Source organism: Dermacentor variabilis, chromosome 6 (assembly GCF_050947875.1).
Source record: "Dermacentor variabilis isolate Ectoservices chromosome 6, ASM5094787v1, whole genome shotgun sequence".
NCBI lineage: Eukaryota > Metazoa > Arthropoda > Arachnida > Ixodida > Ixodidae > Dermacentor > Dermacentor variabilis.
In genome coordinates this window covers 96,642,489-96,670,211 of record NC_134573.1, presented here as the reverse complement: position 1 = coordinate 96,670,211, position 27,723 = coordinate 96,642,489, and the positions used below count along the sequence as shown (strand labels likewise).

The 27,723-nt window shown below is 44.0% G+C and overlaps 1 protein-coding gene across 3 annotated transcripts in view; it reads right to left on the bottom strand.

The window, feature by feature from the left end:
• Nucleotides 1-7,610, bottom strand: part of LOC142584939 (tetraspanin-33-like) — a 41,553-nt gene extending 33,943 nt beyond the window's left edge. For 2 of the 3 annotated variants that reach the window (XM_075695301.1, XM_075695303.1), the window contains exons 1-2: nucleotides 7,515-7,610; nucleotides 1,294-1,390 (exon numbers count right to left, since the gene is read on the bottom strand). The gene's annotated coding sequence lies outside the window, so the exon portion shown is untranslated. The remainder of the gene's footprint in view (nucleotides 1-1,293; nucleotides 1,391-7,514) is intronic. The other variant, XM_075695302.1, reaches the window with a different exon arrangement.
• Nucleotides 7,611-27,723: the final 20,113 nt, after the last annotated feature.

Here is a 27,723-nt window from a genome sequence, read left to right as displayed (position 1 = left end):
GCGTTGTTTCTGAATGGCGGTTGTTGTCAACATAGTGACTTCATGGCACTTCCGAACTTTTTTTAGAACTTTTCGGAGCTGCCTTTCGTCCGTGGAGGTTGACAACCTAGATGACCGTGGTGTAGAAGTGTCACACTTTGCTTGCCTCATTCTAGTTAGCCTGGCACGAATTGAAATTACTCGATCTACTTAAGAAAGAATGCTTAGCTCGCGTGATTTTACCGTCTGGGTAGCCGCATGATCTTTTGCTAGCTGAATTAAAATCGTAGCACGTGGAGGATGACTACGCAAAATGAGTCGCCCTTGCACTGCTTCAGTGTTTGTCGATTACGTTGAGTTCGCAGCTGAGTGGAGTCCTTCCTAGTTTGCTGTCTCCTGCACGTTGTCTGCGCTCCTTCCCCTGACTACGATGGAGCCACTCCGGGCAAATCAAAATGCCTGTAGCCAGTGCAGCGCTGCGACTTCAGCGGTCGCCAAGAAATGCTTGTAAATGTAATGTATATTTCTCTTGGCGACTTGAAAGCAAGCTTGTTCAAACACCAGCCATTTGGATTCATACTTCTAAGCACGCGTTCAAAGGTTATGAAGGTCGCATTTGACGCTTACTAAGCTGATTTCGCATTCGGATCTCAGATTCTTCTCAAAGAGACCAGTTATCCGTGTGACGTACGCGAATTTGACGAGCACGCCAGTAGAGGAGCCAGAAGGAGCTCATAACGGGTGCGCTGCTGGCTCGGCTAGCAAAAACAAGTCTTTGTTCCCCCGTTTCTGCGAAATCGTCTGCGTCACTTAAGCGATTTTACTCGTGCCAAGGTTGTCACCTCTCGATAGAAATTTTCATACTCAGCGTGAAACTTGACCTTTATCATCTCGGAGCATGTACTAATGGCTCAAAAGTATCTAGCTAAGTGAAAATGTTTTCAAAATTAGATCCTTTGAAACTTGTACTATAAGGATATTCTATACTTGGGAAAGTAGCAAAATGATTGACCAAGTATTAGTTGAGGTAATAGCGCGCATAAACTCAGTGCAGACGCATTATTTGGGTGCTAAACATAAACTTTATTTTGAATTACAGATATCTTATAATTGAAGGGTCAGTATTTATGTGGTTGTTCTAGAATCTAAAGAAAATAAAAAAATCGGTGTTGGATGCTAATACGATGTTGATTATTCTGTTTTTTACTTATTTTATTTAACATATGTTGCTAAGCGGACATAACTTGCCCTGGTAACCAAAAGACATGGTCCGCTACCTAAGGAAATGTTACTAAATAAGTGGTAAATACTCACTTTACGGCACATAATTGGAGTCACGAATTGTAGCCGCCGAGTTGAAAGAGGTGTATTCATATGTGATTAATTTTCAGGATGACACCTGTTTCGAGACCTTTATTGCGCAATGGGCAAGAAAATGCATTTGCGTTCAAGTTATTTAGGTGCATCAACCCATCAAATTACATTTTATTTGAAACAGATATGTGTCAAATAAATGCATTTATAACCACATATTTAGAGCAACATATATGAAAATCGGTTTCATCGTTCGAATTTGCTGCAAATGCGTTTGCCTAGAAAACTCACTAGCTACGTACGACAGAAAGCTGAGCGAGTTCGTGAGGATTCATTATGTAAAAGAGAGGTAAGGCGTGCAGACAGGACACAAGTGTAGAGAAGTGGACTACACGAACGCCGAATATCAACTGAAGAGAGCACTGAGGCGAAAAAGAGAAAGAAGACACAAAACTCATCTGCGCAAGCCCAGGAAGGGTAACACCACGTGTCAGTCGTGTACACGTACCGGTCTACGTGAGAGATAACTGTTAAATCACTTATTCTCTTCCTTATGTAAAGTAATCGAAGGCTGACTCACCCACGCACTTCCACCATTATAGATATGCCTTGCCTCTCCCATAAGACGGGTATCTTCATTCTTATGCCTTTACAATATCGTGCATTCATCTAACTCTGGCGTGCAGATACAATCTTGGCAATGTATAGGGAAAATTAGAAGGGGATCCACCGGTCAACGACCTTATATGTTCCATTGGTCTCTGACTGATACACCGACCCGCTTGCCCTATGTAGAACTGGCCACAGCTAAAGGGAACATTTTAAACAACATCCATAGGAAAGTCAGTGAAACTGTTGTTCTTATTGTGCTTCACAGGACAAATATCTGGACTTTTTTGCATTTTACCTGCTCTTATTTCCTATGCACGGCAGCGCATATGTTACCTAGCTTATTGGGAGCAGAGAAAGCAACATTAATATAATATCTACTTGGGCCTTCTTTAGCATATGCGATACTGAATGAATGTGTGGTATAGCTACTGCTCTTTTTTGCTATCACTGCTTTCTGTAATCCCGTCCGTCCCCCTCCAAACCGACTTCTCTAGGCGTTCAGCCACAGTGGCCACTGCTACGCTAGGATAGGCTGCTTCTAATAGGCACCGGACCTGTTCTTTAAAAGTGTCGCTCATTTTGTGCATGCAGGATCTGGTGAGAGAAGACTTAAGGCACGACATGACAATTCCGTTTTTTTACTACTTTGGAATGCTTGGATAGAAACTTTAACAACGGCTTCGAAGGTCTTGGGGAGTGCTGCCAACAAACGTGATTTTGTTCGAAAACCAAGGAAATGTCCAGAAACTTAATTACGCGTAGCTGAGGAAATCCCTTGGTAAACTTTAATCATTCTCCATAAAGTTAAAATTTCTCACCTACTGAGGTAGCAGCGGAATCAAATTCTTCCCTATGGCAGAAGATCAGGTAACCACCAACGTACGAAATCTCTTGATTTTGTTACGTTACGTTACTTGAATGGCGATACCATTCCAGAGCTTGCGCAGATGAGTGTTGTGTCTTCTTCATTTCGCCTCAGTGCTCTCTTCAGTTGATAGTCGGCGAGAGAAAGTTTGTAAGTTAAAATGGCTATTAGTACGGCTCCTGCAGCGGGAGATATTCGTCTCACGCAGGAAGAATTTAAAAGGCTGTACTTCTTTTATTAGCAGCGCTGCGTGGTCAATGTTTTCTCCTTTTGTGGCCATTTGATGAACTTCAGTGTGTGCTAGCCTGGTACCGTTATCACACGGGAACTTTCAATTCGCAGTCAAACCCGATACAAGTTGAGCTCGATAGAATAGACTTGCTTCACAGACACTTGCGATCGCGAGCGCAATTCGGATCCAGTCAATCGCAATCCGCGCGTCGCGATCACTCTCAGTGTCTGATGTGTGTACTACAATTTTCGCTGTAAATTAAGCAAATTTCTTTGGACCTGATCTTAGACACTATGCGCTGTACAGCTCAGCCAACTCGTTCCGGAGTGTTGGGCCACGTAGCAGCGAACATTGACGATCGCAATAAGAAAATTCGCTCTCGATGAGGCTCGATAGCTGTTGTGTGTGCCCGTCTGATTTTGCCTTAGTTAATATGAGCGTTTTCAACCTTAGTGCAAGCTTCTGTCGTTAAGTCAGTAGCTTTTTCCTGCTCCGAATCATCATAGTAATGATAGATATGCGCCCATTGGGGCCTCGATGTATGTGGCCCTCCTTGCCTGCTTGGAATGCATATGGAAAACATAGTAGTTATTTCTTTGACGCACGGGCGCTTTGATGTATGGTATTGTCACTTCTTGAACGGGACTTCGCGCTTTCCAGCAGCGGTGTTTCGATCACTCAACTACTGCTTTCGAAAGAAGTAAGGGCAGGCTGAGCAAAACTGAGAACCTTTACTAAAGTTAGTTAATGACTACTAGCATGAAAAACACAACGCCAGATTTTTTTAGCTTTTTTATTTTTAGAACCATGGCACGTCTGTGTCATGTCTTCAGCTGTGCATTAAAAAGCATTGCAAAGAAATCGACGTATTTATGACTGCACGACAATCAACACCTTGTGGACTTTCTTGCACAAAAAGCGAGCCAATAATGTCGTTTCTTTGCACCAGTTCGAATCATAGTGCTTGATGTATAATAACATGCCGTTCAAGGTAACTTTCGACAAAAGCAAGGGCGAATTACAATGTAAAAGTGCGGTAAACAATTGATGAATAAATAGTAGATATTATATTCTAAGGTGTGTTTCTTTATTTCTACAGGTGATCAGGTGATCGAGTTCTTTCATTGGCAGTGCGGTAGAACCTGTGCAGCCGCATTCATTGTTTTCTTTTTGAATGCAAAAAGCTTCAATAATCAGACGGCACTTTTTGTACTTGTGCGATCCTAAAACATGTGTGCTTTTAAATATTTGTGCGCAGAGGCACCGCTTACAATGGTGTGCAAAGTGCCTGTGTGGCGGCTTCATGGTCGCATCGCAGCAACCCAGACAAACTTTCCCATGCTTCACCACCCTTCGAATATTATCGCAAGAAGTGCGGGGAAAAGAGAATCTTGTGAGGACGCAATACTTAGATACCGAGATTGGGCGATGGATAAATTAAAGTCAGTTGTTGTTCATTGTCCAAGAAAGGTGAGGCGGGCTGACAGGACACAAGAGAAGTGGACAACACGAACGCCGACAATGAACTGAAAGGAGTACTGAGGCGAAAAAAAAGAAAGGAGACACAAAACTCATCTGCTCAAGCTCTGGAATGGTATCACCACGTGTCAGACGGGTACATGTGCCGGCCTACGTGAGAGATAACTGTTAAAGCACTTAATCTCTTCCTTACGTGAAGTAATCGAAGACTGGCTCACGCATGCACTTCCACCATTATAGATATGCCGTGCGTCTATCATAAGGCGCCTATCTTCATTCTTGTGTTTGTACAATATCACGCATTCATCTAACTTAGGCGTGCAGTTACAATCTTGGCAATGTATAGGAAAAATTAGAAGGTCATCCACCGGTTAACGACCTCATATGTTCCAGTAGCCTCTGATTGAGACACCGTCCCGTTTGGCCTACGTAGAACTGGCCATAGATAAGGGGAATTTTATAAACCACACCAATACGACAGCCAGTAAAACTGTTGTTCTTATTGTGCTTTACTGGACAAATATCTGATCCTTTGTTGCCTTTTACCTGCTCCTGTTCCTCTGTACGGCAGCGCATATCTTGCCTACCTTATTGGGAGCAGTGAAAGCAACATTAACAACACATCTACTTGCAAATTTTAAGCCTGTGCGACACTGAATGAATATACCGAATAGCCACCACTATTTTGTTTTTGCTATTACTGTTTACTGTAATCCTGTCCGTCCCTCTCGAAACTGACTTGTTTTGGCGCTCAGCCAGAGTGGCCACCACTGCACTAGGATAACCTGCTTCTATTAGGCGCTGGACCTGTGCATTAAAACTGGCGCTCATTTTGTGCATGCAGGATCTGCTGAGAGACGACTTAAGGCACGACCATGGCAATTCCGTTTTTCAATACTTTGGAAAGCTTGGATTGAAAGTTTAGCAAAACTTCGAAGATCTTGGCGAGAACTGCCAACAAACATCATTTTGTTCGAAGACCAAGGAGATGTCACGAAACTTAATTACACGTCGCTGAGGAAATTCCTTGGTAAACTTTATTCCTCCTCCATAAATGTTAAGTTGCTCACCGACAGAGGTGGCAGAGGAATCGAATTCTTTCTTATTGGAGAAAATTAGGTAATCATAAACGTAACGAAATATCTTTATAACGCTATCACTTAAGGCTTTCTCTAAGCATTAGTCAACCTTGCTCAGGTAAATATTGCTAAGAATAGGGGCAACCTTTGATACAAATGCCTGATTTCTGCAGAAAAACGCCATCTCTGCACCCAATCAGCGTCGACTCCAAGTACATAGAAAGAATTTCTAGAAAAGCTCCCGTGGAAACACCGTATCTGTGAATAAAACCCGATTCTTGCACTTGTTACATTTCCCAAATTGTGGTATGTGCTATGAAGCAGTAATAAATAATTGAGTCAGTTGTGAATATTCGCATTTTGATTTATTTGCAAGTAACGTCCGTGTATTGAAGCACCCAGTCTGACTACAGGTGCGCTGACTACCGCAAATATTTTTTCAGATTATCTATAGTCTAAAAGAAAAACGCCTAGTAAACTGGTACACTCGTTGCATGTCGAGAAAGGTCGATTCTGAATTGTGGAGTTTTTCCGGTATTCCTTATTCTTGGAGAACCGCAAAATAAAAGTTTGTGGGTTATGTTGTACGATGGTTTCTGCTTCTGTGTACCACAATCAGAAAGCCACTGGTCAGCTACCACTTCGTCATGTGCTACAATATAGCGAGCATGGTCAATGTTGCACTATTGTCCTTGTTTTAAAGTGCTTCAGTCTCAAATAGGTGTCATTTGGTGCTACCCTGTTCCCCAGAACCACGTTCTGTCGCATCATAAAGATGATGCAGAGGTGTGTGTATGCACCCGAATAAATATAAGGAGTGTCAAATGAATAAATACTGAAAATAGCATGCATTGGTCTCCAGGGTTACATCACAGAAGGCTGCGGATCCTTGAGTTGCAAAGTCCCTTAGGCCGTTGCACAATGTACACAAAAATTGAAAGATTAGGTATGGGCCCCTTTTCCGGGAAGATGAGTTACAATTCAGAATTGCTACGCGCGTATTGGCTCCCGCCGCAGGCCACTTGCGCTAGTATGGCGGCACCCAGGGCCGCGGCCACTGGCTTTGCTTCAGAGATTTAAATTTGTTTACTCTCTGACCCCAGCTGTCGCCGCGGTGAACAGAATGCAGCAGTGGGTACTGATACCCCTTTGTAGATAGGAACACGCACTGCTTGCATAGTGGTGCACCCGAGGCCCGTGAAGCAACTTGAAATGCTTCAAGAAACGCCTGTGCAACATTGCGCAAAGGTTGCGGGCAGGCCTTTGACAACGCTACGCCTCACTGCCGACGTTTTCAGCATTGCTGAAAAAGCAGTCATGCAGAAAGTGGACCCACGCCAAAGCGAGAAGGAAGAAGACCCGGCATGAAAGTGGAGCCATATGTTTAGGCCACAAAAAAAAAAAAAAACGACGACACTGTATTTGCTGCAGTTCAAAGTGCGTATTTGCGAGAACCCTTGTACGATGAGGTAGACTTAAGGCTGTCTACGTTACACGTCGTGCGCACTTGTCCAAAATCATTCGATGCCACACATAGTGACTGAGTGCATGTCACGTGGAATGAGAAGCACGCATATATTTGCAGATGTGCATCCATAAGCCTTCAAAGCATGTGTCAAAATATAAACACTTTCCTGCTGCCGCGCATGCGGCTTAGTTTCGTGGTATAGGATTCGTATGCCCGCTGTGCGTGAAGGAAAAGCGCGTGGCCAACACGTAATTGCATCGCCTCTTATTATAATAAAGCGTAGAGCAAGGTAGAAGATCTACTAAAACATCGTGCTTTCTGCGATGCTTCCGTTACAAAAAAAAAAAAAACACGGTCATTTTTATGGCTTCAACGCACGGCTTTACTGTGACGCTGGGAAGCAATCGATGTCTCACAGTGAAGCGAGTGATACTATGTGCGCATGCGCAGTCTAAGCAACGCGTTATTATAAAATGTAAACCTCACTTGACCACGCTTCATGCCTCCATTATCATCTCAGGTGCTCACATGAGGCCTTCGGTCTGAACCTTACAGTGTCTTGCAGCGAAGCGAAGTGAGAATTTGCACGCATACTGTGGATAAGCAACATGTTATAAATACTGGAAACCCCACTGCGTCACGCTTGTAGTCCTTATTATTATCTCAGGTTCACACTTGAGGTATCTGACTAGCGGTAGTTTTCTTTTCGCTTGCAATACAATTTATATATAAGTCTTGCGGAGGCGGTGCTTAAGGAACATTCATCAAGAAATGCGATTCTTTGTGTACGTCTTGTTCTACTCTAAATTGTGAAGTAGGCGTGATAGCACAATAAACGCATGCCAGTCAACTCTGGCTCATGGCGTCAAGACTCTACAACATACATTTGGATGAAAGAATTTTCATTTACCACACTTCAGCATGTCTTAACAATTAAGAGCAAATTAAGAAGCGCTTCCCTGTCAGTACACTGTTTCGTCTAGTCTAGTTGAGTGATCTCCGAGTTGTAAGACCAATTGTAGAAACAATATGCTACCATAAATGGCATAACCTCTGCACTTGCTTTGTTTTGCCAAGTGGCTTTTCTGAGGTCTCTCGTTACCGTATTATACGTCGGTCAAGTATTTCCGCTTGCGCTTGTAACCACGAGCATTATAGAATCCTGTACATTTTTTCCAGATTATATGCCTTCTTTGAATAAGCATTGGTTCCAAAAAATCGTTTCAAAGAATGCCAAAAAACTTAGACATGTTCGTGTATATACAAAAAGAGGGGTGATTTCTGAAAACTAGGCTCCTGTTCCTGGTTCAATTTTATGGGCGCTTTTCGGCATCATTTGTGATCTGGTAGGTACCGCTTCTTTTTCGAGGGGGGTGGGAGGGATTGGTATACACATTTCGTGAAGGTGAATGTGCATTAGAAACCTCTTCAACAACGCGTATATATACTGCGGTGAAATCGTATATCAAACGAAAAGAAAAATAATGCCGGTTGACAGATGCCTAAAGTTCGCACTTGACAAAATAATAAAGACTACAACCGCAGCCGAGTGGAGTTTGCAGTGTTTATAACGTGTTGCTTACATTCAGTACGCGCGCAAATTCTCACCTCGCTTCACTGCCACACACTGTAGGCTTCAGCCTTGAGGCCACAGGTAACCACTTGAGATAAAATTAAAGGCTAGAAGCGAGGCGAAGTGCGGTTTACAGTTTTTATAATAACGCGTTGCTTATACTGCGTATGCGGACAAATTCTCACTCGCTTCACAGCAATACCCTAAACGCTTCGCCGCATGATACAGTTGCCATACGCTGAAGCCATTGGAAGTTACCGTTTTTCTTTACATGTAACTAAATAATCACAGCAAGCTCGGCGCTTTAGTATGGCTTCCACCTTTTTCTACGGTTTATTGTAATAAAAGAGGAGACAATGACGTGTTGACCACGCGCTTTCCCTCCACGCATAGCGCGTACAAGAAAATCATATCCCACGAGGAATCGGGCGTCAGAGCTAAGCCTAAGCTAAGGTTTAGGATTATGTTAGCGTCCTTCCAAGATTCCGGTACGCTCGAGGTCATGAGGCATTGCGTATACAGTGTGGCCAGTTTCTCTAGAACAATATGCCCACCATCCTTCAACAAATCTGCTGTTATCTGGTCCTCCCCAGCTGCCTTCCCCTTTGCATATCCCCAAGGCTTTCTTTACTTGTTTCAGCGTTACCTATGGGATTTCGAATTCCTTTACACTATTTTCTCTTCTGTTATCGTCGTGGCTCCCATTGGTACTGTGGGAGCCACGACGATAACAGAAGAGAAAATAGCCTAGAGGAATTCTCTGGGAATATTAGTGAACATGCTCATTTAATATTCTATGCGGATAATACTAGCCTCTTTTTCAGGTCACTTGATATTGCCGAAACTTACAAATATGGCATATAAAACTACAAACTTATTGCAAAGGTGGAGTTATAAGAACTTATTGGCAATTAATGCGAACAAAACTAAGGCTGTGTTGTTTATACGCCACCAAAAAACAAGTGAACTGCAGCACTGTTCTTTGCCTCGGCACAGAAAGGACAGACTTAGTTGATAATGTCAAAACGTTAGGCGTAATATTTAACAAACATTTAATTTGGTATACACACGTTGAGCGTATTATGTCCCCTTTGGCGATAGCATGTGGCGTACTCTTTCGATTACGACACATAGTGCCGTCTCAGGTAAAACTGAAGTTATATAACAGTCTCTTCCTTGCAAATATTAACTGTTGTAATGTAGTGTGGCGTACGACATCGCAAACAAACATACGAAGCTTAAAAACATTGCCAACGAAAACTGTCCGACATGTTGTAAACGCAATGTTTGATGCACATACACTCGAGATATTTCGTGCTCCTAATGTGCTTCCTATTGAATATTCTGATAGTTATGACCCAGTCTTAAAAATAAAAAAAAATATTTTCGCTGCAACAACAAAGTTTTCATAAACTTTTCCAACTTAGTCAAATCAAGGGAGGTGTTATATCAATTTAGAAAACAGAGCCAGTGGGCATTACCTTTCATAAGAACTAATTATGGTTTCAAGCGATTGCAGTACCAGGTGCCGAGAATATCAAACGTGGTACATGCTTCCCATACCGAACTAAATGCGAGTATGAGAAAGGCACTGAAATTAAATTTAATTAACAATGGTCAAATTTTACAAGTGATAAAATATGCCATGTTTTCTGTTTTTTTTATCCATGTTATTTTTTAGCATGTTCCAAATATCGCTTTTCGATTGTTCCACTTTTTTTTTTCTTTTCTTTTCTTTCCACTGAACATTGTCGTTACGTTCTGTGTAGAATTGGTATTTTAAGGGTATTTTTTCATGTTTACTTATAATTTGGGCATGATCTTTTTTCCTCCAGTTTTTCTGGATTCAGATGTATGCCCACATGTGCAAATGCAAATATATATAGATGCTGGGTTGGAGTAGATACGCATGTGAATATATGTATATATATGATATAAATTTTCTGATATGAATATCAATGTCTGTATAATATCAAATTATTTTGTACATATGTAACAGATTCTATTTGTGAATATGTTGCAACTGTTCGTCAAAGACAGGACAGGAGACAGGAACCTCGTCAAGCTGCGATTGTGCAGCTTTTTGTTTCTGCCCTTGCATTTTCTTTTGCTGTAAAAAGGAAAATGCGAAATAAAGTTGAAAGTTGAATATTGAAAGACGATGCCGGTGTCGGTCGTCTGCTGTATGGTACTCTTCACAAACGTCATTGCGCTTTCTACACACATTTAAATTTCTAAGCAACTAGAAATATTAAGATTTAGATTGTAAGTGAATAATATTCATAACATTATCTATTATTAGTAAGTAACGATTTATCTGCTGTCAGTGCATATTTTGCCCAGCACGACCAGTGTATTGCGCATTTCGGATCGCGCTGGGATGTATATTTACCTCACGGCACGCTCCATACGCTGGCCTTGTTCGTCAGTGGTACTTTACAAGAATATTTTAGCCATGACAAGCAACGCGTCAGGTTAGTTTTGGTATTGATGAAGTGCGTGATGCGTTATTTTTTATATATAATTGCCTATGTAAACAAGAGAGAAAACAGTTTTGTATGCAACCACAGCTTCCTATGGTGTGCAACCGAGAAAAGCGACTCAGAAATGGCAGAAGTGCAAGAAAGAGTGCCCTGATCACCCTATTCTCAATCCGCATGAGGTGATTCAGCCTTGCTGGTTCTTAGAGAAGCTTAGCCGCTTTTCCAGTAAAATATTTGCAGTTATTTTATCACGTACATTTCTACGGCAGCCTTAAAAAGGAAATATTAAAGCTCTTGCGCTCCACAACAGATGACGTACAGAACATTTTTGTAGCCAAAGGTAAACCAGAGTCAAAATCTTTGTTATTAAATCCAAAACCAAGACCTGAAGCACGCGTCCAAAACCTAGGAAGAGAAAATTAGCGGTCTGACCAGCCATTCGTGGCGCTGGCAGCAGTGCAGTAGCTTGGCCGCAGAACCATACGGGAGTGCCCGCTCTTTACCAATATGTTTCTGTGTGGATAAGCGGTGATATAGGCTGTATTTCGCACAGTGTTTTTAATTGCCACCGAACTAGTTTTTTGCTGCTCGCTTTTCAGCTATAATGTATGTGGCTTCCATAAAGCAACATGATGCATACACTCAGCATGGTTTTAAGCGCAACACATTAACTGTGCAAGTGCACACTGGGCCTGACCGGTGCGCACAAAATGCATAAATATTGAAACAGAATGCGCGCATTTGTCACCATTATTTCAACAATGTGCAGCCGAGAATAAAATGGGGAGCTGGAAGTAAAGAGCAAGAGGAGGACAGGACATGCTGACTACATTTAGCACAGCACGAACAAAGCGTTGTGATCATCACTAAACAATACTGAAACAATCGCCAGCATCAGTGGAGCGTAGAATCCATGCGAACAGCAGTGGTTCTGCTTTTTGAGACGCCTTCAAAGGCGTATGAACAAGGCCCAGATTCCACCTGGGATACCCTACAATGCGTCTGCGCCATCAGGAGCCGTGGCGATTCTGTTGCCCTTCGCAAAACATGCGTCCATGTGCAGACGCTTGTAGGTAGAAACTTGAAGCTTAAATTAAATGTGTGGACAGTACGGTTACATCCATTCAATACGTATGTATTTGCTCAATAATACAAAAAATTTGGAGGGCGCTTAAGCTTCCCCTTCAAGAGTGGAACGCGATAACGTTATCGCACCCCGTTCGCACTGCCTACTCAAACGATCTACGCCAGCCAAACGTAGCGATCGGCACATATATCCGGGCCGCGATGCGCCATGAAGGCGGACGCGATCATTGGGCGAGTGGCGTGCCACGTGTCGGGGCAGCGCCGTAGATTGCGAGGAGATGGTCTTCTGTGTTTGCCGCAAGATGGCTTTGCGTGTGCGCAGAGCGCAGAAGAAATGTAGCGGAACCGTACTTCGCTACTCGTCAAACTGCGACTTCTGTAAGTTACATGGTCAGAATTACCTATTTACACCGCAGTATGACTTTCTACGGCTCGTTTCTAAGGCAACACCGCATTCACTAGAGGCGATTTTGCACCGCTTTGAACGAACGAACTCGTGGCTGAGTGGTAGCGTCTCCGTCTGACAATCCGGAGACCCTGGTTCGATTCCCACCAGCCCATCTTGCATGGCGTTTTTATTTATGAAGTGCCTTCTCGAATTAATCGCTCACTGCTAACGCCGCTGACGCCTACGCCGACGACACCGGCTTTTCTGCGATACAAGCTCCTTAACGCTGTCGCGTTAAAACAACAACCAGCATCATTTGACCATAGAAACATCAGTGTGACTTCTTTTCAAACGGCATTCACCTGGCGTCCGAAGAAAGCCCAGATTCCACCTGGGATCCCCCGCAATGCGTCTACACCATCACGAGCCGTGACGACTCTGTCGCTCATCCCGAAGCAGCGAGAGTAGACATTTTATCAGAAAAATGGCTGTAAGAGTGTGGGAGGGACCCTTAGTCCGGGCTCCCTAGAACGATCTCAGCGAGAGCACAAGCCCCTTGAACGACAGAGCCAGGCAGACCTCGCGTCTCCTGTAATTAATTTTCTCCGCGTTGCTAAGCGCTGGTGGTGGTCGGTGTGGTTGCAGCTCATTACGACACATTGCCTGAGTTTTGTGCTGTTGACGCCACCTAACGGTGGTGTTAATGGGATGCGAAAAGTACTAGGCTGTGCCTTTTAGCTAATGGTCGACGAGTGGCTCGCACGTTTCGCGTTCTCCTTCACTGTTCGCGGGACCGTCCTGCGAAAGGCTTAGGAGCAGGTCAGGGGAATGGACGAACACGCCGTTAGAACGCGCGACGGTTCGCGTCACCGTACGCACCATTCATTAGGCGTTGCCTAGTGTCCAGCATGGGGCGAACATATTCGATCGTTATCCGGTCGCGGTGAATCTGTTGACCTCGATTTGTCGAGCGCCAATGGCATGTTCGACAGGAGGTAATGCGGCTACCAGGTATTTGTCTATTAAATGTGCCATAAATGACATTTAGATTGTTTTCACTACTTGGTGACGTTCCTTTGTCCCAAAAGCACGTTGAGACCACCCCGCATCTGGCACCCACCATTGGGCCTCGTTGAGCACTGGAGGATAGTTTATACAATTTTGCTCTGTTTGAAGGAAAATTTGTTTCAAGAGATGCGTATTCCTCCCGTTGATTTTGATAGTTAGCATCGGCGTGCTTTCTTGAGGGAAGCGCCTGTTGCTCCGGCATATTTGTACTTTTCAACGCATAATCCGCTTTGCAAGCATTTTTGAAGAACATTTGTTGGTTTGAGAGCCATATCGTCCCCATGCTGCATGATAGAGTGTGGCTTAGCGCCCGCGGAGCCTTGGCATGCCCGAAGCGAGGGAGTATGGAAGCCTCGAGGATTGTCCGATTTTCTTCTGTAAATAGTATCTTCTATTCCTTTGACTCTGGAAGTCGCGTCTCTGGTACCCGGGTGGTCACGGGTCACGGCAGCTGCTACGGGCTGTCTGATACTGCGGCCTGGCACCGGGTGCTCCGACACTTTCTGGGACGGTGGGCGCCGCTGATTGGTATGCTCTATGCACCGAGAAGGGTAGGAACATTACAGAGCTGAGGCATCCTCGCAGCTGGCTGTTATGCGCCCATTTTGCGTGTTGTTTCTGAATGGCGGTTGTTGTCAACGTAATGACTTCTTAGGCGCTTCCGGACTTTTTTTTTAAAGACTTTTTGGAGCTACCTTTCGCCCGTGGAGGTTGACAACCTGGATGACCATGGTGTTGAAGTGTCACACTTTGCTTGCCTCATTCTAGTTAGCCTGGCACGAATTGAAATTACTCGTTCGACTTAAGAAAGAAAGCTTAGCTCGCGTGAACTTAACGTCTGGGTAGCCGCATAATCTTTTGCTAGCGGAATTCAAAATCGCAGCACGTGGAGGATGCCTATGCAGAATGAGTCGCCCTTGCACTGCTTCAGTGTTTGTCGATTACGTTGAGTTCGCAGCTGAGTGGAGTCCTTCCTAGTTTGCTGTCTCCTGCACGTTGTCTGCGCTCCTTCCCCGGACTACGATGGAGCCACTCCGGGCAAATGAAAATGCCTGTAGCCAGTGCAGCGCTGCGACTTCAGCGGTCGCCAGTATCCAGGTCGCATCTCTCGTTGGCTTCAAAATAGCCGGCAGTCATGAGGCTACTGTGAGTCTCGCCAGCAAGGTGCATCGACGCGAACGACGCGTGCTCGCGCCGACTAGTACGCACCGTTTCCATTATCGTGGCATGGAGTCATGTCATCGAGTCTGTAGAGCTGCTGCAGTGACCGAGCGATGCCCAGAGACATTGTAGGCGCGCATGTTATGAGCAGTGCATGGGCATTGCTTCGGCGCGGCCTTTGCCGCGTGCTACCTCTTCTTCGCGAAGCATGCTTTGATGTTACAGCCGAAGCGTGCTTATAGAGCGCTTCAATGTTACACTATTGCTGACGAGATTAAAAAAGGACACACTAGCCACGCAAATTCTGATGTCGCAGGCACTTTGTGGTTTGGCTAACACAATTTTAATCAAGAAATGCTTATAAATGTAATGTATATTTCTCTCGGCGACTTGAAAGCAAGCGTGTTCAAACACCAGCCATTTGGATTCATACTTCTAAGCACGCGTTCAGAGGTTATGAATGTCGCCTTTGACGCTTACTAAGCTGATTTCGCATTCGGATCTCAGATTCTTCTAAAAAAGGGCAGTTATCCATATGACGTAGGTGAATTTGACGAGCACGCCAGTAGAGGAGCCATAAGGAGCTCACAACTGGTGCGCTGCTGGCTCGGCTAGCAAAAGCAAGTTTTTGTTCCCCCTTTTCTGCGAAATCGTCTGCGTCACTTAAGGGATTTTACTCGTGCCAAGGTTGTCCCCTCTCGATAGAAATTTTCATATTCAGCGTGAAACGTGACCTTTATCATCTCGGAGCATGTACAAATGGCTCAGAAGAATCAAGCTAACTGGAGAAGTTTTCAAAATTACATGCTTTGAAACTGGTAATATAAGGATATTCTATACTTGGGACAGTAGCAAAATGATTGACCAAGTATTAGTTGAGGTAACTCAGTGTACACGCATTATTTGGGTGCTAAACATAGACTTCATTTTTAATTATAGATATCTTAAAATTGAAAGATCAGTATTTATGTGGTTGTTCTAGAATCTAAAGAAAATAAAAAATCTGTGGTGGATACTAATACGATGTTGATTATTGTGTTTTTAGCTATATTATTTAACATACGTTGCTAAGCGGATATAACTTGCCCTGGTAACCAAAAGACATGGTCCGCTACCTAAGGAAATGTTACTAAATAAGTGGTAAATACTCACTTTACGGCACATAATTGGAGTCACGAATTGTAGCCGCCGAGTTGAAAGAGGTGTATTCATATGTGATTAATTTGCAGGATGACACGTGTTTCGAGACGTTTATTAAGCAATGCGCAAGAAAATACATTCGCGTGAAGTGATTTAGGTGCATCAACCTATCAAATTACATTTGATTTGAAACAGATATGTGTCAAATATATGCATTTATAACCACATATTTAGAGAAACATATATGAAAATCGGTTTCATCGTTCGAATTTGCTGCAAATGAGTTTGCCTAGAAAACTCACTAGCTACGAACGACAGAAAGCTGAGCTAGTTCGTAAGGATTCATTACGCAAAAAAGAGGTAAGGCGTGCAGACAGGACACAAGAGCAGAGAAGTGGACAACACGAACGCCGAATATCAACTGAAGGGAGCACTGAGGCGAAAAAAAGAAACAAGACACAAAACTCATCTGCGCAAGCCCAGGAAGGGTAACACCACGTGTCAGTCGGGTACACGTGCCTGTCTACGTGGGAGATAACTGCTAAGGCACTTACTCTCTTCCTTGTGTAAAGTGATCGAAGGCTGAGTCACGCACGCACTTCCGCCATTGTAGATATGCCATCCCTCTACCATAAAACGCGTATCTTCATTCTTATGCCTTTACATTATCGCGCATTCATCTAACTCTGGCGTGCAGTTACAATCTTGGCAATGTATAGGAAAAATTAGAAGGGGATCCACCGGTCAACGACCTTATATGTTCCATTGGCCTCTGACTGATACACCGACCCGTTTGCCCTATGTAGAACTGGCCACAGCTAAAGAGAAGTTTATAAACAACATCCATACGAAAGTCAGTAAAACTGTTGTTCTTAATGGGCTTCACTGGACAAATATCTGTACTTTTTTGCATTTTACCTGCTCTTCTTTTCTATGCCCGGCAGCGCATATGTTACCTAGCTTATTGGGAGAAGTGAAAGCAACATTAATATCATATCTACTAGGAACATTTTTAAGCCTATGCGATACTGAATGAATGTGCGGTATAGCTACTGCTCTTTTTTTGCTATCACTACTTTCTGTAATCAAGTCCGTCCCCCTCCAAACCGACTTCTCTAGGCGTTCAGCCACAGTGGCCACTGCTACGCTAGGATAGGCTGCTTCTAATAGGCACCGGACCTGTTCATTATAACTGGCGCTCATTTTGTGCATGCAGGATCTGGTGAGAGATGACTTAAGGCACGACATGACAATTCTGTTTTTTTACAACATTGGAATGCTTGGATAGAAAGTTTAACAACGGCTTCGAAGATCTTGGGGAGTACTGCCAACAAACGTGATTTTGTTCGAAAACCAAGAAAATGTCCAGAAACTTAAGTACGCGTCGCTGTGGAAATTCCTTGGTAAACTTTAATCCTTCTCCATAAAGTTAAAATTGCTCACTTGCTGAGGTAGCAGCGGAATCAAACTATTCCCTATTGCAGAAGATCAGGTAATCATCAACGTAACGAAATCTCTTGATTTCGTACGTTACGTTACGTTACTTGAATGGCGATACCATTCCAGAGCTTGCGCAGATGAGTGTTGTGTCTTCTTTTTTTCACCTCAGTGCACCCTTCAGCTCATAGTCGGCGAGAGAAAGTCTGTAGGTTAAAATGGCTATTAGTACCGCTTCTGCAGCGGGAGATATTGGGTTCACTCAGGAATAATTTAAAAGGCTGTACTTCTTTTATTAGCAGCGCTGCGCGGTCAATTTTTTCGCCTTTGTGGCCATTTGATGAACTTCAGTGTGTGCTACCGTTGTACCGTTATCACACGGGAACTTTCAATTCGCAATCAAACCCGATACAAGTTGAGCTCGATAGAATAGACTTGCTACACAGACACTTGCGATCGCGAGCTCAATCCGGATCCAGTCAATCGCAATCCGCGCGTCGCGATCACTCTCAGTGTCTGATGTGTGTACTACAATTTTCGCTGTAAATTGAGCAAATTTCTTAGGTCCTGATCTTAGACACTATGCGCTGTACAGCTCAGCCAACTCGTTCCGGAGTGTTGGGCCACGTAGCAGCGAACATTGACGATCGCAATAAGAAAATTCGCTCTCGATGAGGCTCGATAGCTGTTGTGTGTGCCCGTCTGATTTTGCCTTAGTTAATATGAGCGTTTTCAACCTTAGTGCAAGCTTCTGTCGTTAAGTCAGTAGCTTTTTCCTGCTCCGAATCATCATAGTAATGATAGATATGCGCCCATTGGGGCCTCGATGTATGTGGCCCTCCTTGCCTGCTTGGAATGCATATGGAAAACATAGTAGTTATTTCTTTGACGCACGGGCGCTTTGATGTATGGTATTGTCACTTCTTGAACGGGACTTCGCGCTTTCCAGCAGCGGTGTATCGATCACTCAACTACTGCTTTGGAAAGAAGTAAGGGCAGGCTGAGCAAATGTGAGAACCTTTACTCAAGTTAGTTAATGACTACTAGCATGAAAAACACAACGCCAGATTTTTTTAGCTTTTTTATTTTTTGAACCATGGCACGTCTGTGTCATGTCTTCAACTGTACATTAAAAAGCATTGCAAAGAAATCGACGTATTTATGACTGCACGACAATCAACACCTTGTGGACTTTCTTGGACAAAAAGCGAGCAAATAATGTCGTTACTTTGCACCAGATCGAGTCATAGTGCTTGATGTATAATAACATGCAGGTACAACATCCATACGAAAGTCAGTAAAAATGTTGTTCTTATTGTGCTTCACTGGACAAATATCTGTACTTTTTTGCATTTTACCTGCTCTTCTTTCCTATGCACGGTAGCGCATATGGTACCTAGCTTATTGGGAGCAGTGAAAGCAACATTAATATCATATCTACTTGTAACTTGCCGTTCAAGGTAAATTTCGCCAAAGCAAGGGCGAATTACCATGTATAAGTGCGTTAAACAATTGATGAATAAATAGTGAATATTATATTCTAAGGTGTGCTTTTTATTTCTACAGGTGATCAGGTGATCGAGTTCTTTCATTGGCAGTGTGGTAGAACCTGTGCTGCCGCATTCATTGTTTTCTTTTTGAATGCAAAAAGCTTCAATAATCAGACGACACTTTTTGTACTTGTGCGATCCAAACCATTTGTCCTTTTAAATATTTGTGCGCAAAGGCACCGCTTGCAATGGTGTGCAAAGTGCCTGTGTGGCGGCTTCATGGTCGCATCGCAGCAACCCAGACACACTTTCCCATGCTTCACCATCCTTCGAATATATTCGCATGAAGTGCGGGGAAAAGAGACTCTTGCGAGGATGTGATACCGAGATACCGAGATTGGGCGATGCATAAATTAAAGTCAGTTCATTATGCAAAAAAGGTGAGGCGTGCAGACAGGACACAAGAGAAGTGGACAACACGACCGCCCACTATCAACTGAAGGGAGTACTGAGGCGAAAAAAAGAAAGGAGACACAATACTCATCGGCGCAAGCTCTTGAATGGCATCGCCACGTGTCAGACGGGTACATGTTCGGGTCTACGTGAGAGATAACTGTTAAGGCACTTAATCCCTTCCTTACGTAAAGTGATCGAAGGCTGGCTCACGCATGCACTTCCACCATTATAGATATGCCATCCGTATATCATAAGACGCGTATCTTCATTGTTGTGCTTGTACAATATCACGCATTCATCTAACTTAGGCGTGCAGTTACAATCTTGGCAATGTATAGGAAAAATAACAAGGTGATCCACCGGTTAACGACCTTATATGTTCCAGTAGCCCCTGATTGATACGCCGTCCCGTTTGCCCTACGTAGAACGGGCTATAGCTAAGGGGAATTTTATAAAGCACACCAATACGACAGTCAGTAAAACTGTTGTTCTTATTGTGTTCTACTGGACAAATATCTCATCGTTTTTTTGCCTTTTACCTGCTCGTTTTTCCTCTGTACGGCAGCGCATATCTTACCTAGCTTATTGGGAGCAGTGAAAGCAACATTAACATCATATCTACTTGCAAATTTTTAAGCCTGTGCGACACTGAATGAATATACCGAATAGCCACTACTATTTTTTTAGCCATTACTGTTTTCTGTAATCCCGTCCGTCTCCCTCGAAACTGACTTCTTTAGGCGCTCAGCCACAGTAGCCACCACTGCACTAGGATAACCTGCTTCTAATAGGCGCTGGACCTACGCATTAAAACTGGCGCCCATTTTGTGCATGTAGGATCTGCTGAGAGAAGACTTAAGGCACGACCATGGCAATTCCGTTTTTAAATACTTTGGAATGCTTGGATTGAAAGTTTAGCAAAACTTCGAAGTTCTTGGGCAGAACTGCCAACAAACATGATTTTGTTCGAAGACCAAGGAAATGTCAAGAAACTGAATTACACGTCGCTGAGGAAATTCCTTGGTAAACTTTATTCCTCCTCCATAAAGTTTAAACTGTTCACCTATAGAGGTAGCAGAGGAACCGAATTCTTTCTTATTGCAGAAAATCAGGTAGTCATAAACGTAACGAAATATCTTTATAACGCTATCACCTAAGGCTTTCTCTAAGCATTAGTCAACTTTACTCAGGTAAATAGTGCTAAGAATAGGGGCAACCTTTGATACAAATGCCTGATTTCTGCAGGAAAACGCCATCTCTCCACCCAATCAGCGTCGACTTCAAGTACATTGAAAGAATTTCTAGAAAAGCTCCCGTGGAAACACCGCATCTGTCAATAAAACCCGATTCTTGCACTTGTTACATTTCCCGAACTGTGGTATGTGCCATGAAACCGTAATAACTAATTGAGTGAGTTGTGAATATTTGCATTTTGATTTATTTGCAAATAACGTCCGTGTATTGAAGCACCCAGTCTGACGACAACAGGAGCGCTGACTGCCGCAAATAGTTTTTAAGATTATCTATATTCTAAAAGAAAAACGCCTAGTAAACAGGCACACTCGTTGTATGTCGAGAAAGGTCGATTCTGAATTGAGGAGTTTTTCCGGTATTCCGTATTCTAGGAGAACCGCAAAATAAAAGTTTGTGCGTTATGTTGTACGATGGTTTCTGCTTCTGTGTACCACAATCAGAAAGCCACTGGTTGGCTACCACTTCGACATGTGCTACAATATAGCGAGCATGGTCAATGTTACATTATTGTCCTTGTTTTAAAGTGCTTGAGTCTCAAATAGATGTCATTTGGTGCTGCCCTGTTCCCCAAAACCACGTTCTGTCGCATCATAAAGATGATACAGAGGTGTGTGTATTTATAACCGAATAAATATAAGGAGTGTCAAATGAATAAATACTGAAAATAGCATGCATTGGTCTCCATGGTTACTTCACAGAAGACTGCGGATCCTTGAATTGCAAAGTCCCTTAGGCCGTTGCACAATGTACACAAAAATTGGAGGACGCTTAAGCTTCGCCTTCAAGAGCGGAACGCGACAGCGTTCCCGTCGACCCGCCAAGGGGTGTGAGACAATGGGCTACGGCGCAGCGACTACGCGCCCCGCATCGGACGCGGTGAGCGTCGAGCAACGCAGCGTTCGGCGCGACAACGAAATGTGCCCTTGAGCAAGCGACGCACGCCTGAGCCTTAGAAACAGCTCCGTTGTAAGGCAACACCGCGTTCACTAGAGGCGCTTTAGTACCGCTTTGAAGCATCGAACTCGTTTCTCTATTTTGTGTTGTCACATTGGAAATAAAGAAAAAAAACTCGTGGCTCAGTGGTAACGTCTCCGTCTCACACTCCGGAGACCCTGGTTCGATTCCCACCCAGCCCATCTTGGACGTTGCTTTTTATTTATGAAGTGCCAGCCGTGATTTTTCGCTCACGGCCAACGCCGCCGACGCCGACGCCGACACCGACGCCGACGACACCGGCTTTTCTGCGACACGAGCTCCTTAACGCTATCGCGTTAAAAAGTGACAGATGAGGTACGTGCCCCCTTTTCCGGGAAGATGAGTTGCAATTGAAAATTGCTGCGCGCGTGTTGGCTCCCGCCGCAGGCCACTTCCGCTAGCATGGCGGCACCCACGGCCGCGGCCACTCGCTTTGCTTCAGAAATTTAAATTTGTTTACTCTCTGACCCCCAGCTGTCGCCGCGGTGAACACAATGCAGCAGTGGGTACTGATACCCCTTTGTAGATAGGAGCAGGCACTGCTTGAATTGTGGAGCACCCGAGGCCCGTGAAGCAACTTGAAATGCTTCAAGAAACGCCTGTGCAACGTTGCGCAAAGGTTGCGTCCACGCCTTTGACAACGCTACGCCTTACTGGCGACGTTTTCAGCAATGCTGCAAAAGCATTCATGCAGAAAGGGGACCCACGCCAAAGCGAGAAGGAAGAAGACCCGGCATGATCGTGCAGCCATATGTTTAGGCCACAAAAAAAACGACGACACTGTATCAGGGGGGGGACACTCCCCGGTTCCGGTGGCACAGGAAATTGGCGCCATCTCTGCAATGGGCGACGCAAAAATCCGTTTCCCTTGCACGGCCTCGTAGATCGTCGCGCGCACGCGCGCCGATCCAGGTGGCCAAGCCCTTCCCCACGCTCAACTCCTCTCTCTACGCCCTCTGTCGTAATACCCTCTCAACTCCCTCTCCTTCGACTGTCTACGCGTCCGCGCCGCCGTGCCATCCCCGCCGGCCCGGCTGCTGCTTATTCCGCTACGTAACGCTTTATTTTTGTTATCTACTGTCATCGAGATGCGTGCGCTGCTGTGCGTTGACCGACGTAGCTAGTTTCGTCAGTTCTGTGGTCCTCGGTAGCTGTGGGCTTGTGCTCCGCGATGTTTCGCCCGTTTCACGACTCGTACCGCTCGTGCATCGTGCAGTGGTGCACAAATACCTCAAAAAGAAGTCCTGCAAGGTTGTTCCGGGTGCCTAAAGACAACAGGTGAGCGCTCAGACCCAAGGACATCAGAAGGCGCATGTACACGAATACAGCCCTGTCCATTTGTGTACTCCATGAGGCTCCGGACGTCGTTGCGCCTTGATTGTGCTACACTTGCCTCTTCCCGGTAGAGAAAGCTGACAAATAGATGTTCCTCCTCATTGTCACCTGGTCTGTGACTTGTGTTTTTCTGTGCCAAGTCTCATTCTGCAACTTCAGTAACTTGCCCAGCTTTCCATACCGCCCTCAGTGCTTTTTCTGTGTATCACGTTCTACAAACCGACTAACAGCTGAAAAATTACTGTTAGTGTTTGTGTAATATCTCAGTAACCCCCGATGGGAAAACCGCGCGAACAACCTTCATGTGTAGGCATGATACGCTTTTTTTTCCTCTGGAAAGCATGAGCATTGCAAGTGTCCTACATGCAGATTTTTGCAGTTCGTGTTTATTATACAAGGGAGAGCCCAGTAGGTACGACTTAGTGCCTTAAGTGACGTAATTTTATTGCTAAGCATTGCATTCGGGTAGAAAGAAAAGTCGTGTTGGCCTGTTTTACCTGGTCTTTGATTGAGGAATAAGCCTTTCTGCGAATGTTTTCTATGTGCTGCTGCAAAAGCCGACTATCTTCTGTTCCCTTGCCACCGTTACTCAAGTTGTGGCCAAGTGCAAAATAATGTGATAATGTGTGTTTCAGTTTTTAGTACAATTTTATTTTTTCTGCCATGTTTTTTTTTCAATTTGTTCAGCAGTAATGAACATGTCAAGCATTTCATATACGTTCGTGCAGATTTATAAGTAAGCTTTCTTTTGGTATGGCTCTCAATCAAACAATGTTAGCATTTTATTCTATCTTTCAGGTATTTTGCGTGTCATTGTTTTTGCCATTACTAGTGAGTTTTCCCTTTTTATAGTTGTCATGACTTGTCATACACGTCGTCCAATTTTGTACAATATCTTAGTGCACATATCAGGAGCTCGTCTACATTTAGGTCTTGAGGACGTTATATGAAAATCTTGTTTTATATGTGTGTACATGAAATGGCCTTCGCGTTTTCTAGCACTTTCTTTTGTTATTTCACCATCTGTGAACTCTTGTCTTTAGTACTCTTGTATATGTCATGCACCTCTCACTTTTGCTCATTTTTTGAGCGTGTATCACACCACGTTGTAAGAAAAATCTCTTTTCGGAAACGAAGTCAATAAAGCGAGACTAAACATCTGTTGTGTTGAAAGTGGAATTTTTTTTATGTCCCGGCACATGCTGGTATAAGTATGGGCAAGACTGCGTGCGCGCCAACGCATAGCCCACGGCGCACGCGCCAACTCGCAAGCAATGCCAATGCGCGGCGTAGCGCGCGCATTGCTTGCGAGCTGCCGCGTGGCGCGCGGTAACAAGCGCGCTATAAAAAAGAAAAAACGCGCCGCTGACGGGTAAAAACAAAAAAAAAGTGAGCGGCGCGCGCGGCATGGGGGAAAGGGGGAAAGGGAGTGGAGCGGGTCGGCATAATAAAAACAAAAAGGAAAGAAAAACGTTTGGGAGAGGAGGTGCCGCGCGGCTGCTGTTGCTGTTGCCATGACAACGTAAACAATCATGTGCGCCGCCATTTTGCTTAATGCGTCGCCCATTGGTTAGGGCCGTAACTGAAGGGCACCTTGGCGCTAGCGTCGAAAGAGCGTCTGCTCGAAAACGGCCAATGGGATGTATACGGAGTGTCCCCCCCCTGACTGTATTTGCTGCAGTTCAAAGTGCGTATTTGCGAGAACGCTTGTACGATGAGGTAGACTTAAGGCTGTCTACGTTACACGTCGTGCGCACTTGTCCAAAATCATTCGATGCCACACGTAGTGACTGAGTGCATGTCACGTGGAATGAGAAGCACGCATATATTTGCAGATGTGCATCCATAAGCCTTCAAAGCATGTGTCAAAATATAAACACTTTCCTGCTGCCGCGCATGCGGCTTAGCTTCGTGGTATAGGATTCTTATGCCCGCTGTGCGTGAAGGAAAAGCGCGTGGCCAACACGTAATTGCATCGCCTCTTATTATAATAAAGCGTAGAGCAAGGTAGAAGATCTACTAAAACATCGAGCTTTCTGCGATGCTTCCGTTACAAAAAAAAACACGGTCATTTTTATGGCTTCAACGCATGGCTTTACTGTGACGCTGGGAAGCAATCGATGCCTCGCAGTGAAGCGAGTGATACTATGTGCGCATGCGCAGTCTAAGCAACGCGTTATTATAAAAAGTAAACCTCACTTGACCACGCTTCATGCCTTCATTATCATTTCACGTGCTCACCTGAGGCCTCCGGGCTGAACCTTACAGTGTCTTGCAGCGAAGCCAACTGAGAATTTGCTCGCGTACTGTGGATAAGCAACATGTTATAATTACTGGAAACCCCACTGCGTCAAGCTTGTAGTCCTTATTATTATCTCAGGTTCACACTTGAGGGATCTGACTGCCGGTATATTTCTTTTCGCTTGCTCTACAATTTAACCACAGTATATATAAGTATTGCGGAGATGATTGTTACGGAACATTCATGAAGAAATGCGCTTCTTTTTGTACATCTTGTTATACTCTAAATTGTGAAGTAGGCGTAATAGCACAATAAAAGCATGCCAGTCAACTCTTGCTCATGAGGTCAAGACTCTACAATATACATTTGGATCAAAGAATTTTCGTTTACCGCACTTCAGCATGTCTTAACAATTAAGAGCAAATTAAGAAGCACTTCCCTGTCAGTACACTGCTTTTTCTAGTCTATTTGAGTGATCTCCGAGTTGTAAGACCAATTGTAGAAACAATATGCTACCATCAATGGCATAACCTCTGCACTTGCTTTGTTTTGCGAAGTGGCTTTTCTGAGGTCTCTCGTTACCGTATTATATGTCGGTCAAGTATTTCCGCTTGCGCTTGTAACCACAAGCATTATAGAATCATCTACACTTCAGATTATATGCCTTGTTTGAATAAGCATTGGTTTCAAAAAATCGCTTCTAACAATGCCAAAAAAACCAGGACATGTTCGTCTATATACAAAAAGAGGGGTGATTTCTGAAGACTACGCTTTTGTTCCTGGTTCTATTTTATGGACACTTTTTGGCATCATTTGTGATCTGGTAGGTACCGCTTCTTTTTTGAGGGGGGTGGGAGGGATCAGGTATACACATTTCATGAAGGTGAATATGCTTTATAAACCTCTATAACAACGCGTATATGTACTGCGGTGAAATCGTATAACAAACGAAAAGAAAAATAATGCCGGTAGACAGATGCCTAAGGTTCACACTTGACAAAATAATAAAGACTACAACCATGGCCGAGTGGGGTTCGCAGTGTTTATAACGTGTTGATTACATTCAGTACGCCCGCAAATTCTCCCCTCGCTTCACTGCCACACACTGTATGCTTCAGCCTGGAGGCCACAGGTAACAACTTGAGGTAAAATTAAAGGCTAGAAGCGAGGCAAAGTATGGTTTACAGTTTTTATAATAACGCGTTGCTTACACTGCGTATGCGCACACATTCTCACTCGCTTTGCTGCATGATACAGTTGCCATACGCTGAAGCCATTGGAAGTTACCGTTTTTCTTTACATACAATTGAAAAATCGCAGCAAGCTCGGCGTTTTAGCAGAGCTTCCACCTTTGTCTACGCTTTATTGTTATAAAAGAGGAGAAAATGTCGTGTTGGCCATGCGCTTTCCCTCCACGCATAGCGCGTACAAGAAAACCATATCCCACGAAGAATCCGGCGTCAGAGTTAAGCCTAAGCTAAGGATTAGGATTATGTTAGCGTCCTTCCAAGATTCCGGTAGGCTCGAGGTCATGAGGTATTGCGTATACAGTGTGGCCGGTTTCTCTAGAACAATCTTCCCACCATCCTTCAACAAATCTGCTGTTATCTGATCCTCCCCAGCTGCCTTCCCTCTTTGCATATCTCCCAAGGCTTTCTTTACTTCTTCCGGCGTTACCTGTGGGATTTCGAATTCCTCTAGACTATTTTCTCTTCTATTATCGTCGTGGCTCCCATTGGTACTGTGGGAGCCACGACGATAATAGAAGAGAAAATAGTCTAGAGGAATTCTCTAGGAATATTAGTGAACATGCACAATTAATAATGTATGCGGATGATACTAGCTTCTTTTTCAGATCACTTGATATCGCCGACACTTACAAATATGGCATATAAGACTTCAAACTTATTGCAAAGGTGGAGTTATCTAAACTCATTACTAATTAATGCGAATAAAACTAAGGCTGTGTTGTTTATACGCCACCAAAACAAGTAATCTGCAATACTGCTCTTAGGTCGGCACAGAAAGGATAGACTTAGTTGATAATGTCAAAACGTTAGGCGTAATTTTTAACAAACATTTAATTTGGTATACACACGTTGAGCGTATTATGTCCCCTTAGGCGAGAGCATGTGGCATACTCTGTCGATTACGACAGATACTGCCGTCTCAGGTAAAACTGAAGTTATATAACAGTCTGTTCCTTGCACATGTTAGATATTGTAATCTAGTGTGGCGTACGACATCGCAAGCAAACATACGAAGTTTAAAAACATTGCGAACGAAAACTGTCCGATAGGTTGTCAAGGCACTGTTTGATGCACATACACTCGAGATATTTCGTGCTCCCAATGTGCTTCCTTATGAATATTCTTATAGTTATGACCTTGTCTTAAAAATAGAAAAAATATTTTCGGTGCAACAACAATGTTTTCATCAACTTGTGCAACTTAGTCAAATCAAAGGACGCGTTATACCAATTCAGAAAACAGAGCCAGTGGGCGTTAACTTTCATCAGAACTAATTATGGTTTCAAGCGATTGCAGTACTAGGTGCCGAGAATATTAAACGTGATACATGCTTCCCATACCAAACTAAATGCTAGTA